Raw genomic sequence first — 13692 nt, 5'->3', positions numbered from 1 at the left:
AATAATCTTGCTAAGGGATGATATCAACTCTGATTGATCGTCATAATTAGAAATAGTAAGTGTAGCTAAGGTGAGAGATGTGCTAGGTACACTTGGCTTCTCATCCTCATCTTCTTTCTTCTTCCTCTATTCTTCTTCTCTTCTCTTTTCCTCATCAACTTTCTTCTTCTCTTGTTTTGTTCTTCTAATTTATTCATTCTTTTCCCCCTTTTCTTCTTCTTCTCTTCATCTTCTTTTCTTCTTTTTCCTACTTCCTCTTTTATTCTTCTATTTTCCTCTTCTCATCTTCATATTTCTTATCCCTCTTCTCTTCCTCTTCTTTTCTTCTTCTTCCTTCTTTTTCTTTTCTTCCTCTTGCTTCTTTTTATCCTCTTCTTCTTTTTATTTCTTTTCATCTTTTGCTCTTTTATTTTTCTTTCTTTCTTCTTCTCTCTTTTCATATATTTTTCTCTTCTTTTCTTTTTCTTAATTCTTTCCCTTCTCCTCTTTCTCATCTAAGCTAGAGTAATCAATGATATTTCCAACAATGTTTGGCCCAAGAACCTTGAAAGGATCTTCTGCAATGTTAAATATCACACTTGTAGTGCCAAGTTACATAGTATATGTTCCAATGGAGATCTTGTTACCATGAATGCTAATGGTATTGATTTGGGGGAGTATACTAAGAATTGGAGAGTATTGACATGCTACATTCATGACTATGTTTGTCATTGATGTCAACATAGCAACAAGTCTGTGAAGACTAAAAAGGTAGCAAACATAGATCATATTTTATTGAATAATGATTTGATTGTCTAGTGATAAAACTCATGGACATGTTGTATATTGTGTCTTGATGTTATGATTCAATGTGTAGTTAGTAAGTTGGAGATGCATGGAAGTTATTCCTTATTTAAAGAGAGTAGTGTAGAGAAAGAGTACCTAAGTGTTTTATGGTGTTTGTATTGTATCTTCTTACAAATATATAATTTGGTGATATGCGGTTAGTCAGTGATAGAAGAAAACCTATTGATGACTTCAACCAATGCACATGCCCTAGTATCACACTTGTGAAAATTTGTATAGATTGTGATCTGATAGTGCTATTATAATTACAAATTAATTAATTATCTTATTATATTTAATTGGGAAAGCCACAAGGCTGATTCAAAGAATTATTTTGAAGATATGGTATAAAAGAAAGATGTTTTCCTCAATTTTTATGTAAGTGTTAAGTGTATGTTATATGTGAAGTTCAAAAAGGAGAAGAGTGTTTGGAGAATGTGATAAGAAATCAAAGTGATTATTGGATGCAAGATTTGTGATCTAGTTACAGGATCAGAAGGAGCAAATGTTTGGTTAACAAGATAGAGAAAGAGGAAGGAGTAGTATATTCATTTCCATTATTCTATAAGGAATAATACATAGATCATTTGGACAGTGTGTTCATTGGTCTAGCCCCTAAAGCTATTTAGATAGTGGGTCCATCTATCTTCTACAACTCCTAGAAGGGTTGGAATATCCTAAAAGAGATTCAAAGTCTCCCAAGAGGGACTAATATGTAGTGAATATTGTTATAGACTCCTAACAAGGCCCTTCCTCTAACAAGGAATATTTATATTAGTACATCATCTTGCATGTACCATCCCCACTAGGGTTTCCCTAGTTAACATATCTAGGGCTATTGTGCATGAGCATCTTGTTGTGGTTTATGATTATATTGCTCATATGGTTAAAGTTTAATAAGGTTGATAACTATGATATTAGTTGGAAAAGTTATTCATACCAATCTCTTAGTTATATTGGTGGACTATATATTCTAATAATTAGTATCAGAGCATTAGGTCATTGAAGTAAAACCTTAATAGATTTGGGAGAGCAATGGCGAGTCATTTCAAAAATGATAGTCCTAAGCTAGATAGAGGGAATTTTGACACACAAAAGATGGAGCTTCTTGGCAAGTTATCAAATTTGTGTAGAGAATAGAGAATTGAGTTTCTAGATCTATAATTCTTTTTTTACATACAAAGGAATAGAAGCACAACTAAAGATAGATCAATATCTAAAGAAGACATGAAGATCAAAGAAGTTATTGATCTACTAATGAAAAGAGAACCTAAAGGTATGGAAATTTGTGTTTTTTGGACATGTAAAGAGTTTGGTCATTTTTCATCTAGATGCCTTAAGAGAGTAAGAAAATATAGAAAGAGTTCTCTTTCTGATGAAGATGAAGAATTTAAAGCAAGTATGGAAATATTCTTGAATGACTATGATGATAAAGATAATGAACTTAAATTGGTTAAGGAAGATGAATTAGTAGAAGAGATAAATTTGGAAACTATTATCGGTCCAAAGGCTAACCATGAAAATGTATACTTTATCATTGATATTAAAAATGATTTGTAGAATGGGAACTAGATTGAAGAGTAGAGATCTAAGCCTACAACCAAAGAAAGAGTTGAGTTGACAACTCCTAGTATAAGTATATCAAAGAATCATCCTCTTGAACAAAACATTGGGAGAAAAAATAGTAATCAGGTAAATGAAGAAGTATGTAAATTATGTTCTTTTTCTCAAGTTGAACCTAAGAGTGTAGATGAAGCATGTAAAGGTGATCATTGGATTCAAGAATTGAAAGAATAGCTAGATCAAATTGCGAAGAATAAAACATGGGAGTTAGATCCTAGACCTGAAGACAAGAATGTCATAGGAACCAAATGGGTATTCATAAATAAAATGAATGAACAAGGTGAAGTTGTAAGGAACAAGGCTAGACTTGTACATAAAGGTTATGTTTCCTAGTATTCAATCTTATTCCTTTTGGGCTTTAAGTTGTAGTCAATTAAATGTCCAATTTGAGTCTATTTCTAGAATGCCTTTAGGATGACATCTCTTCTCATCATCCCCTTTTAAGCTAACCTATACAGGAAATCATGTAAGCATTGCATTGGTCAAAGGCTAGGTGATTTAGGGTTTGGCAGGTTAATTACAAGCATCTCCTTGATGAGAAGAAGGTCTATAATCTCCAATGATTCATCATCTAAGGATTTAGACAGATTTCAAAGAAAAATATCTACATTAAGTACATTTCAAAGGAAGATATCATAAGTGATCATGCTCATAATGCAAAGATATGAATTGTTATCAATAGCTATGTGGACAAGTGGAAAAGTCAATCAACAAAAGGAACACATGCCATTTGTTGGATGAAAAGTCAATTTATTTTGAAGATAGACCCCTTATTGTTAGATGAAGATCACATTAAAGGTTTTCACAACACCATAACTCACATTTCCTATGGTGAAAGATAAGTTGCAAATATACAATCATAGAGGGATGGTTAAATGTGAAGTTGTTGCAACATCATAGGTGAAAGGAATGCTAATTCTCAAAACATAGAAAAGGTGTAAGATATAGTATCAGTTAAATCAAACAATTATCACATGATCACAAAAAATTAAAGTCAACCCTAGGTTAAGGTCATGAATGAGAAAAAAAATGTATTCACATCTTTGAAAATAGTTAAGGGTAACCTATGGTTAAGGTTGTGATGTTACAAAAAGCTAAAAGTCACACCATTGCTACTAGTTTAAGTTGACACAAGGTTAGCATGGAAACACAGTGCAAAAAGTCTTCTAGCTAGTGATCACATCTTTGGAGGTAATCATATAGTTAATAGTTTGCAAGTTGTGAAGCCATGAATGGTAAAGAGTGCATGATCATGACCAATTTTAGTCTAGAAGAATTTAGGTTGTGACAAGGTGAAAGACAATAAAAGTTAAGGTGAATAGTTTGTAAGGTCACCAACAAAGAATCATTCAATACATTTTAAGTTGTGACTTGGTGAAAGTGGTAATAGTTAAACATTAAAACTAACATTGCATTGTCACAAAGGTTTAAGTTGACTCTCAAATTTGACTTGTGAAGCTACAAAAAGTGATTTGGGTAGTCAAGTGTAAGGTGATCACAATTTTTCATGCAATAATGTAGTTAAAAGAATTTAAGTGGTGAAAATGCGAAAAGTAACCCAAGACATTCAAATTATGAATTTTTACACCACCACAAGTGGATAATTATAATATGAAGTTAAGGCTATGAAAGAGTGACAATGTGTATTTTCATGTTTGCTAATGGTTAAATATAACCTTGAGTCAACATAGTGAAGTAATAAGATCCAATCATCACATCATCACATCAAGTGAAAGAATCATATGAATGATAGTTGCGAAGAAGTGACAAGGAAGAAATAAGGAAGATTGCTAGGTTCTATCTTGATCATTGATCTAAGATCAACTATCAGAATTCAAAATAGTTGTGATTGTTGAAATACAAATTACATAGACTTGTTGTCAAATAGAAAAATATAAAGAAAAGAAAGACTTTCACAGGGCTCCTAAAGAATGAAGATAAACACTCACCATGTGTTTTTAGAAGTGCAATGGAGTTAGGATCATTGATTGAGAAGATTCCATGTGTCCTTATCATACTAAAAATTAGATAATTTCATGTTGTATTTCTTTTATATAATTGTTGCTTTGATAGAGCTAAGGGATGATAGAAAACTATAAATGTAATTTCTTCTGATAATACAAAGCTCAAAAAACTTGATGGTGAATTGGCTCTGTAATTCTATTTACCTAATTTTCTCTTCATGTTTTATTGCCCATTCAATTCATAGGTTAGTTTTGCATTTAGAGTTGAAGGATGATTATATGTGATTCTGTGATCACCTCATGGATTTCATTTCACCATGGTATTTACAATATATGTAATTCTAATTACCTTTTTCACATATGTTTCTACTTCTCTTGTTTATTCCATGGCATGCTAAACTAGTTTCATTGGGAATTGAAGAATAAATGTAGTTGAATATACTGGTAACTTGTTGGATTCCATTTCATTCAAGTCTAATAGTTAAAGAAATTCCATTTTCCCTCATGTGCATCTCTTCTTCCTTTCCTATTTTGCATTTAGATATTTAATCTGCATTTAGAATAGGAGTAAGTGCTAAAAGCTCTCAAGATAACCTACTATAGTCATTCCATTGGGTGTGATAGGTTGTCCCAATCCATTTTTCCTAAGTTGTTTGTGTTTACAAGAAATTTGATTATCCTTTACTACTCTTAGATTAAGAGCTTATGCTATCAAAACTTTTGATCTAAGAAAGACATATTCATTGCAAGTCCTAAGGGAGCTATACCTTGTAATTAAGAGGGAAATGATAGAAAACATACACTAACCCATTTTTTGGTGACATGCTTTTGTTTCTCCAAAAAATTAGGCATTAAAAGAGCTAGGTTATAAAATTGAATAAGAGAACAAACTATTAACCAATCGTTTTTGGCAACTCTTCTAGGGAGAATTCAAATTGAAAAGCTTTGAAGAGTTTCTCTTTATAATTAGTTTACACTCTAATTCCATATATTTGAGTTCCAAGATAAGTCTTGTGGAAGTAAGGTGTTTTCCATAAAAACCTAATACTAATTTTACAGCCTCAACCTACTAGAAAAGTAAAGCTAATTCAAAGTCGAAGACTAGTAAATTTTCCTTGATCATTAGGATTAATGTAAAATCAAAACATTATTTTCTTTGTAGTTTATTCATCCTAGATCCCAAGTATACTAGGAGTTCCAAGGAAAGAGGAAGGATTGACCTAATATGAGGAACTCAAGAAGGCTAAGTTTCCTATTCTAGAAGATATTTATAGAAGAGGTAGAGCACTTGCAAGGGAATCTGTGGTTAAGAAACTCCAAGAAACTCATTTTCCTATTTTCCACTCCTCCTATTTCTAGAACTTCAATTCCTCCTACCTTTGATTCTTTTTTGTTAATTGGTGTAACACTCCCTATTTCAGTTACTTTCCAACCAAACTAGATCATTATACCAATAGCTATGGCACTTCCTCGGGGAAATGCAATTGAAACTCTTGCCCTTGAAACTAATAGTGATTTTCCAAGAGCATCAAGAAAAAAATTCCCAATATTCAATCATGATGGCACCATCTTTGTAGAACATCGCCTAAGTGCTTTTCATAAAGCTTGTGCTATGGTGAATCCTTAACACAAAGATGTGGCTGTCAAGATTTTTTTTGGATACTCTTGTAGATAATGTCATTGATTGGTTTCAAGATTTACCTATTGGATGCATGACAGATTGGAATCATTTGAAGAAAAGTTTTGAAGAACGCTATAAAAGTACAAAAGTGTAGACACTCAAAAATGGTTTGCATCTATAGTTTCATCATATTTTCATACTAACTCATCCCATTTCCTTATTTTACTAATTTGAATCATTTGGCCAACTTGATTATATCTCAACAATGTCCATTATTCACATCCCCTTTTGCCTCATTTGTACATCATCAAAATCATATCAAATCAACTTGGAATCACCCCAAATCAACCTAGAATTAACTAGAATCAACAATAATCAACTTGAAACATGTAAGATACCTTAAATCAATCACCATCTACCAAATCCTAGGAATTTTTATGGCTTTCAGTGCCTTGGAAACCTATCAATCTATCAAACCTATCAAACTAACCTTAGTACTATCATGGCTCTTAGTGCTAGGTCAAACTATCATTCTTATCATTCAATCATTGACATTATTGAGTTCCTCAATGTTAGATCATGACATCATCAAACCATTTTAATGACATTGAAAATGTTTTTCAATGTTATTATGATCAACCATATCAATCAGTCTCGATCCTATAGCATTCTACAATGTTAGTTAAATGTTACGTGTCCTTAATTCATGTTATGCACCCTCGGTAGGTTATCAAATTTAATTAGTCAATCAATTTGACCATAGTTTTGGTCTACTTATCATCATCCTAGCTAGTCTACATTATCATCACATTTTCATCGAAGGATATTATCACACTTATCTAATCAAATTGGCCAATCATCTACTAATTTTATCTATAGGATTAAATAACCCATAATTTAATCCTATGTCATTTTACTAATTATTCTTCCTATCTAACATCCTTACTTAATTAATTTTATCAATTAATTGATTCATCATTCACAAACAATAGAAATTCTCAATTTCCTAAGTTCCATTTTCCACCCATTAATCTCCCATTTTACTAATTTATATTTGTGTTGATATATAGATTTTTAATTCATATATTCCACATAATACTAGCACAATCTTGACATCGTCATGACACATGGGCATGACACATCATGGATTCTCCATTTACACTTGGATAAGATATGTCACAATCCATATATTCTTATTTCCTTATGCATGTCTATATTTGGCCTCCATTGTCATAGATTCTTGGCTTTAAGTGGGTTTGAGGTGTCATATGATGTGTCATAGATCCTCTTCAATTTTTATCCATATTTGACTTCCAAGCATCATAAAATCCTACATTTTTCATGGATTCTCAAAGGAATCTCTTGCCAAGTCACATATCTAAGTTGAGAAGTCTAATGCTCTCATCTTGCATGTTGATCATAAATTGAGCATTGTTCCTCTCATTTTCGGTCCTAGGTCCTAAGTCTTTGGCCTTTTTCTCTCTCAAGCTTAAATCACTTCTGTTAGTATTCTCATAGCATTATCATTATCATGAACTTGTGCTTACTAATTGTGTTCATTATAGACAATTGGAGCTACATCACATGGAGAAGAAAGGACATGGAAACTGCAAGTGAAAGTGGGGGTTTTTAACCTTTTTGTTGCTTTCTTTGTTTATTTTCCTTTCATTGTAGAATAGAGGGTATCAATATATGTTTATTAATTTTGTGATTTTCTCATAGTATGTTAGATATTAGCCCATTTTCTAATTCTACAATTGGTGAACCTAACATGAATCACACTTAACTAACTTGGGTTTTGTGTTTTTGTGCTTGTAGGTGCAAGGAAGGAGCTCACTTGGAAGGGTATAATGGCGATCCACTCTTCCTTATTACATCTAGTTTAATTAAGGGGGACTAGTAAAATGATTATATGTTCTCATTTATGCATTTTGTTAGCTTTCTATCCTAGAGTGCAATTTTCTCTATCAAGGCACACTTGGGACCTCTAAGAGGCAGTTTTAGGGGCCTAGGAGTCACCATAACCCCAATCTATTGTTCCTAGCTTACCAAATGTGGTTAGAAACAACTAACTATGCCCTTCTAAGCCCTAACTATACCACGGGAATATTTTGCACTATTGGGCACACTTGGTTAGGTAGAGTTCAAAATTTTAGTTTTTGGCTCTTGTTTAGGGCTCATTTCCCCACAACCTACAAATGGTCTCCTAACTATGCCCAAAAACTACTAATTGCACCCTTTTGGGCCCTAAGTACACCATGGTTGTAGTTACCATTGTCCAAGTGCACTTGGGGACATCCTAAGTCACTCTGGCCTTCTAGGGTGTTGTCTGCTTTGTTAGAGCATAGTTGGTTCACATAAAGCACATACTTCACACAAAATTTGCATCTAGGGTTTTTGTTTCCTTATAGGACCTAGATTAGATGTTTTTTTTTATTAATGGTCTATTTTTAGCATATGGTAACTTCTGGATGAAGATATAATCATTACAAACTACTAATTCTTATTTGTAGGACATTGTTGTAGACCCTATGTGCTTATCTAAACTATGTGTGTGGTTATCCTAGATTAGATAACACTTTTTTTGGTGCACTAAAATGAAATTTCCTATTATTCTTGGTGTACATGCAATGTTAGAACCCTAGCAGTTACATGGACATATCCTCTCCCCTCACCATTTGTGGATCTTGGGTGTAAGAGAAATCCATGTGACATATATAGAGAAGCCTGCCTTGGACCAAGATATCTGATATTGGGTATGCTAGGGGACTATTTTAAAGTGGTATGGGCCAAAGAAAGGTCAATGTTTCAGCTGCTATATAAAACTTGATATAGTTGATGTCATGTTGGCAGTATTTCTATGTGATAGCTCTCCTCCAGTACCATTGTGGTGTGTCAAATCTCAGTTCTTGGGACTGGGAGACCTTTTAAGGAAGTTTATCATTCACTTGCCAAACATAATGCTCATACTAAAAACCTTGTTTTAGTGGCCAAAAACCTTTCTATCCACTAGCTTAGGGGGTCACCCATGCCCATGAAGACATCCCACATTCTCATGGTCCTTAGTAGCGACAAGAGTCCCTTGGGAAGTCATGCTCCTTGGGAAGTGGATCTTGGTAGCCTCGAGAAGTGAGTGCATTGTAAGGGGAGCCTATGGTGCCAAGATTCTAAGTTGTCCACTCTGAATAAGCATAGATGAACTTCATTTCAAGTTGGAATTTAGTGGATACAATTCTAAAGTTTAGTTTTTGGTGTGTCTTTTCACTTTAACAACAACTATTTGTAATGTCTTGTTTCAGGACATTAGGGTTTAAAACTTAATTGTGTATATATTTTTATATTTTTCTTCTTGATGATCCTTATAGGAATGTTATTATTTCATATGTATATTTATATTAATAAACTTAGTTATATTAATTAATATCATAAAATATATTATATTTATATTATTTTAATAATATATCAACTATATATTATTAGATTATAATGCTTTATTAATATAGTGTTGCTATATTAAAATATATCTTAATCATCATAATTATATTTAGATTATTATTATTATTATATAATATATATGATATTATAATATAATATTACTTTATTAAATATTATTATTTTAATATCATTATTAACATTACTTTTTATATAATATTAATTTATTATTTAAAGTATTTTCCAAAATGGGGATATCACAGTCCTCCCCTTTCAAATTATCTTGTCCTCAAGAAAAATCTTTTATACACAAGCTCTTTCCTAGATACAAACATATCTACATACCGAAGGCCTAAAAGATTTATGAGATATACATCTTAATGAATGAAAACATGAAACAAACAAATTAGTCACATGAATGCATGAAAGCATGAAGCAAACGTGATGTAGATAGATGAAAACATGAAGAAAACATGATGCAAATAGATGAAAACATGAAGCAAACATGTTGCTAATAGATAAAAACATGAGGCAAACACAATGCAGACAGATGAAGACATACATTATGTAATTCCTTGATTGTGAATCTGCAACCACAAAAAATCATTAGTACACATTTATATATAAATTTTCCTTTTTTAGAATTTCCTTATATGAATCCCCTAACAAGATATTTATGGTCTCAATTTAGTGACTTGTCAATCAAAAGTATAGTTCATTTATTAACTCATCATTTTCTAAGTATGGGAGGAGAAACTATAATAGGGTGCCTTGTTACCCAATCATGGGCCTTACTATTCTCCCTCATTATTGTTATCTCTCTCCAATCATCATCTTGAAGATAGTGCCTTTGTGGTATTTGCTCCACCATAGGCCTTACCTAGTACCTATGAGTGGTGTCACCTAGCCCATTCCACTGCCAGCCTTACCTTACATAATTTAATTAATTTTTATTATATCTTCCATTTATATTACTAGAGAATGGAGAAGAAATCTACTTATCCTTTAATTAACCATTTCAAATCTAAATCTCCCTTATATATTGCATAGGTAAATAGATCTCATAATATTGAATAAGTGATATATTAAATTCACAAAATCTTACTCGAGCCTCCCCTTGATTACATTTGAAACTCCATTCCTTGATACAATCTTAATAACACACACACACACACACACACACACACACACACACACACACACACATAAAGAAAATCTTAGAAAAAAAATACATATTTCTTCTTTTAATATCACAATCATAATTCTTGATTCTACTTTATTATATTCAATAAAAAATAATATTTGTCCATCTTTATTTAATAGCATAATACTTAATATAAAAACAAAATGAATAGAAATCAAAATAAACTCATACCTTATTTTTACCTTTTTTATACTCTTTTCCTTGATTTGACTATTCTCCCCACTTTTTACTTATATTGATCCTTATTATTTCTTGCTGCCCATGAGAAATGGGTATTCCTTTCCTCTTCACATAATTTTATTTCCAATATAATTTGCAGCAACTATATTGAAATATTGTATTTAGAAATTTTCTATCATATCATATTCATTATGTCTTCATTACATTTCTAACCTTATTTTTACTCCATTCCTATTTTTCAAGCCTTATGCGGGTTTAAAGATTGGTCATTATTATTTTCATATCTAAAGTTGTTTGAGCCTTTCTTTTGTCTTATGTCTACCATCAAATGACCCATAATGATTATTGGCACCTGTAATATGGAGACCTTTTGTTCAAGGTAAGATAGATATTATAATTAAGTAGTCACCTTCTTTGGATATATTTGTATTATATCCATATATTATCTGCAAACATTATTTTATCCTCCTTTTTCATCAATAAGCATGAAGATGGTTTGTAGATACCAACCGGGTGGAGGAGGATTTAACAGATCCTCAATTATTTCAATGTTCCATTCTATTTCTACTGAATGCATTTGCAATAGAGTTTTAAATCCTTTTCTAGTCATGATAGCTCTCCATTTCATTTTGTAGTGAGAAAATATTTTATCATAGGTTCCTTGATGGATGTGGAGAAGCACTGGAGGTTTCACTTGGTAGAATAGAGGAATAAAGAGCACTTTAGTCTATTGCAATATTAAGACCAATTCTTCCAAACACTACCTAGACTTGTATGTATTGTAAATGTATAGAAAATGGGTACAAACTATGAATAAGAAATGTTTCCATAGGATGGTAGGAAAGTTTCTCTGGTACCACTTGTAATGTCATGTTTTAGGATATTAGGGTTTAAAACTTAACTATGCATATATTGTTATATTTTTCTTCTTGATGATCCTTACAAGAATGTTATTATTCTGTATATATATTTTATAGAGTAAGAGTCATGTCCTTTCATAGAAATAATTATATTATATTAATAATAATATAAATATATTAAATATATATTTATATTAATAAGCTTAGTTATATTAATTAATATCATAAAATATATTATATTAAAATTTATATTATTAAATATATTATTTTAATAATATATCAATTATATATTATTAGATTATAATGCTTTATTAATATAGTGTTGCTATATTAAAATATATCTTAATCGTCATAATTATATTTAGACTATTATTATTATAATATGATATATATATATATATATATATATATATACACACATGACATTATAATATAATATTACTTTATAAAATATTATTATTTTAATATAATTATTAATATTACTTTATACATAATATTAATTTATTATTTAAATTATTTTCCAAAATGGGGATATCACACTAGTCTTGTCTTATTGTGTCTTGCATGTGTGTAAAACATTAATCAAGATAAAAACCAACTTGAAAATTTACACCTTGGATGCTATTCAAACCTTGTCAAAACTTCAAAACAATGTCAAAACATTACAACCTTTGTCAAAAACTTTGCAAACTTTGGTTCAAAACATTCAAGACTTGGAAAACATGACAACTTGTAATCTTAGTGTTGGCGATAAAAATTGCATGGTCAATTTTGAGCACCATTGAAAAATCAAGCCCCATAATGCTTGTGTAATGGACTGTACCTTTGAAGCCCTTAAGGTGTTCAATGTTTTTGATACCTTTCATTCAGTCTGCCTAATCATTCCATGATGATAATTTGTCATTTTGAGTTATTTGACAAAGTCTTATTTTGAACCAATCCTAAATCTGCTTTCTACCCCAATTAATATGCAGAATCCAGTCAAGAACCTATTACTTTATACAAATTACCACATCTTTTGAAATCCTTTAGCCCCTTCTCAAATTCTTGCTCAGGGCATGCCTTTTAAACCTTAGGCAAGTATGAAATAATGTTGATTAAATAAGTTTTAAGTTTAAGGTAATCATGGTTTAAATCTAAAAGAGTTTTCATTTCAAACTTACCAAGCAAGTCTTGGCGATCATTAATCTTGTTCAGATCGACGAACCCTACATTCTCGCATTTTCTAGATTTGAGGCCGTTACAAAATGCAGGGAAGACTGAAGTGGGCACATAGAATAGTCTAATTATATGGGTCCAAGATAATTCAAAGGTTGACTCACCGATGATCTTGGTTAGATCAATGATTTCTGCTTGCCTGCAAGATGAAGATGAGCATGGTTTAAACAAAGCTGGAAAGTGTGTAAGTGACATCTATCCCTTATGAAGACACAAGGGGGTATTCGTACAAGTGAAGAGGACAAGTTATGAACTTCATTGATCTATGAGAGATCGATGGATAAGGCATACCTGTATTTTCAAGATACGAGGCAGATAAATATTGTGGGAGTGCCACTTTGTGATGTGTGGCATAGTTGGACCAAGTGTGGAAGTAACGATGTCATGGGTGCCAAAGTTTTGAATGCCACGGTCAGGTTTGTTAGATCATGTGCAATAAATGGTGATTTCTCATTGGTTAGGATCATTGTAGTGGGCTACCAAATATTGAAATTTTGAATCACTATCAATTTAAGCCAACATCAAGGGCTAGCATTTCCTTGCATTGTTTAATCTCAATATGTTTTTAGTAATGCAAGTAAACAGGTTGTGGACACGTATCACAATTGACCAAGTCACACCATTTTGAAATGCCACATGTTTTGTGATAAAGGAACAGTGCAATGGTTATTGAGCAATTTTTGATCAACCGTTGATCTTCTTTAGATCGATAGAGGGTGTTGGCCCGCTTTATCAACGTGCAAGGAAATTAAGGAAAGCAAGAAT

The sequence above is a fragment of the Cupressus sempervirens genome, chromosome 5, assembly GCF_028749045.1.
Source record: "Cupressus sempervirens isolate cs-2001-9-10 chromosome 5, ASM2874904v1, whole genome shotgun sequence".
NCBI classification, from domain to species: domain Eukaryota; kingdom Viridiplantae; phylum Streptophyta; class Pinopsida; order Cupressales; family Cupressaceae; genus Cupressus; species Cupressus sempervirens.
Note: the sequence above shows the minus strand (reverse complement) of the source record.